Below are 3,722 nucleotides of genomic sequence, written 5' to 3'. Positions count from 1 at the left end.
CATAATATATTCGATCTTTTCTAGTTTAAAGAGCATTTCGCATTCCTTTTGATCCTGCAATCTGTCGCATTGCGCCTTACAAATGATCAACACAGATACGGAACTAAGTCGAACTACTGAGCCTGGGGGCCGCCTCAACCTTACAAGCGACAACTGTTGCTACTGCAGCAGCAACACTGCAGCGGCACAGCAGCAGTCGCAGCAACAGTTGCGGCACAACAGCAACAGCAATCGCAGTACGTGTGCAATGTGCCCGTTACTGCCGTTGCAGTTTGTAGCTGCTGCCGTTGCAGTTGCAGTTGCAATCGCTTTCCCAGCGTCGCATTGTCGCTTCTTTTTTTTGCTGTTGTTGTTGTACTTTTGCCTTTGCTTGGCACTCGGGTCTTAAGTAGTTCGTGAGTTGAATAACTTTCAATTGAATTGTAAAGTAAACATTGTGTGTCTCGGACACACCCCATCATCGCAGCCGTGGCCTTTTGTCTTCATAGACCGAGGGAACACAAGGAAAACCTGCGAGATGCCACCGCATCGTGCTGGGGCAAACATTTTAAGGATGGTCCCTGCGCTCCTTACTCACTTTGCCGACGAACTCGCTTAATTGTCATGCATTTGGTGCATTTCTTCTGGCTGTTTTCGATTGAATTCTGGGGGATTTGGGACTCGAATTCGGATGCCAAATCGCATGGCCCGCATGCAAGTGGTGCGTGAAACTTAATACGGACTCAAACAATTTTGATAAGCATAAAATGCAAAACCTGCTGCATAAATATCGAATTTCACAGCGGCCGTACCGACATCCAGAGATTGTCAATTGAACGCAGCCAGTTGCATAAACATGGCAAAGAAATTGTCATGATCAAAATGTGATATTAAACGTGGCGGCTTGCCGCAGAGCCAAAGCCAAAGTGGCGGTTTTTACACTTAAATAAATAGAAAATCGTAATTAGAAAATTAGTCTAGGTCTAGTTGAATGTCTATTTGTCAAAGAAATTAGATAACAATAAAGGTAATAGAAAAATAAATAGAATTTCTTACAAAACCATAAACATATTAATCTAGAAGTATCTCTTTGATATTTCTTTTAATGCCAAATCTCTTTTTTTCAAGTGCACTACAGCATTTTGTTTGGATTTTCTATTTGATTTTATTTCCCTAGAAATGATCGTAGACAGACCTGCAGTCAGTGTTGCTGTCTTGTGATTGTCCACTGGCTCGGGTTCGTCGCATAAATAGCAATATACTGGCATTTCATTTGACATTTAATTGAGATCGTAAAATTTTGTAAAGCTTTTCCCCGGACAGTTAGTGTGCCCGGCTAATGTGAGATCTTTTGTTGCTTATCAGCGAGCGACAATAACAAATTTGACTGGTTTTGGCCGATGGAACCGGTACAGAGAGTTCTGTTTTATTTATATATATGTATATATATATATATATTTCTTGCTTTTCGCTTCTTTTTTCGAGCTGGCATGCCAATCCAATCTTTTCGCCCCATTAGGGCGCCTCCCGATCAACGTTTTCAATATTAAACGGCTGTCAGACGATCGGCTGGATGCAACAGCAAACTAAGTGGCCCACAGTAGCGACCACGCAGCAGCAACATTAGTGGCAGCAGAAGCAGCAGCCGCAGCAGTCGTTGTTGCTACTTTGTTCGCTCTTGACTGGCCGTTGAATTTGCCCACACATCCGTGCCAAAAGGCAGGGGCATAAACGTTTTGTTGTTTTTAATAGAGCCAAGCGATTAAAGTCAACAACAACAAGAATGGCAGCAGCAACAACTACGCGACGAGCTACGACGAACGCGTAATCAATAAATCTAAAAATAATTCCACCAATACATGTCAAAGCCGTAATAGGGAAACCATAAATTTTTTGTTGTTCTGTCCAGCGAAATGTCTAAGGCACGGTAGCAGCAACTCTTGTTGCATGTTGCTGCCGTGCAGCACCAATGGACGACCGCTGCAAGCCATTAGCAATTGTTGTTGCTGCTGCTGCTGGTGCGGCTGATGGCAGCATGCTACGTATTTGCAATAAGTAACGCTGATTTGGCAGTTAAATGCCGCGCAATTGTTGTGGGCAGCCGGATATGCATCGGCAGCAGCAGCAGCAGGAGCAGCAACATGTTGCTCGCAGCCAAATCTGTTGCATGTGACACTAATATCCGGGCTAGTCATAATGAGCAGCAACAGTTGGTGTATCTATCTATAATAAGTACCCAACTAGAGATCCGATCGCTTCCTCTCCGGATTGCTGGTTACCATTATTGCTATTGCAGCAGCAGCAGCAGCATGTGCAACATGTGCTCTGTGTTTATTTATCATGGTAAAAAGCAACGCGAATCTAGTTGCGACCCTTTTAGCTGTAGCGAACATGGCAATGATTCACTTATCAGTCTGTATTCTGTATCAATATCTGCCCCTTTACTACAGCAACCTAAGGTTCTCCAGCTACATAAGCTTTAACTAGCTTGGTTCTTAACTGCCCCCGGCAATCTGTAAGTACGCTGGCGAAAAAGTAACATGTATATCTACAACAGAAAGATTGAAATGCAAATTTGAACAAAATTAATGTCAATAAAATCCTCTTGCCAACGCCAATAACTCTTCATTCATTGACTAATCTCAGTGTTCCCTCTCCGATGGCCCATTTGCATTTCTTCAAGTGTACGATCTGCTACATGTGAATGCCGATGCAACGGCAGCAACAATCATTTGTCCCTTTGTTTGTCCTTTAACAACTGCTCCACATAGTCCACCCGGGGCATCGCTGGCTGTCTTTTGGCATGGCAGTTGCAGCACAATGACATTATTGGCAACTCCAATATAGGAGTTTTACCAACCAGCATTCTCCTGTCCTGAAGGCGGACAGCGGTCAGTACACTCGGAAAGTAAATATGGTGAATACATCCTTTTAATTGCAAATTCCTCTTCCTTATAATATAATCCACAATTTTAAAAGTCTTCAAGCGCAATACAAACGAATATGAATTTGCTCTCAGTGTAGTCTGCAGTGGCATGCAAAAGCGCCGCACGGCGCTTGGCCACAACAGCAGCAACATGCAGCGTCATACAAGCGGCAACATGCAGCACATGCAACATCCAAGAGCGGGTCTTCGTCGTTCCCCGATCTTGATACTGTGCCATGATTTATTTTTAATAGTTTGCGCTTAATATGCGCCAGCATCCGCCAGGGTAGAAACTCGGAGTCTAGCTTTAGAGCCTGTCTAGTTGTAAACAACAACTGGCGCAGCAGCAACATGCTGTTGTTGCCGGTGTTGCAGTTGGAGTTTTTTTCAAGTATTTTTTTTTTGTAGTTTTGTCTTCATCTGCGAGGGAGCAGCCAGTCAGCCAGCCATCCAGCCAACCAGCCAGTCAGCCAGCCGTGTGCAAAGTAATTGTTGGTAACACCTGCTTCTTCGCGTCGGCGTTGGTGGCAAAGTATATCTTTCTGAGGTTGGCTTTTTCAGCCGAGTTGTTGCAGAGTTGCAGAGCGGCAAATGCGGCAACCTTGGCACAGACAGGATGCATGTTTAATGTGCCGTCTGTTTTGTTTTGTTTTGTTTTATTTAGTTTGTATTTTTTTTCTTGCTGCACTGTCTTTGCTTCCTTTTGGCCAAGTTGGAGTCGGAGTCGTCGATTGGAGTGGATTGCCGATTGGATTGGAGTGGAGTGGAGTCTTAACTTAGCCTGGTAGTTACATTGATTCGATGTCAGCATTGGCAT

The sequence above is a fragment of the Drosophila sechellia genome, chromosome 3L, assembly GCF_004382195.2.
Source record: "Drosophila sechellia strain sech25 chromosome 3L, ASM438219v1, whole genome shotgun sequence".
Taxonomy (NCBI): Eukaryota; Metazoa; Arthropoda; class Insecta; order Diptera; family Drosophilidae; genus Drosophila; species Drosophila sechellia.
The sequence above is the reverse complement of the archived record's forward strand: the minus strand, read 5'-3'. Positions refer to the sequence as shown.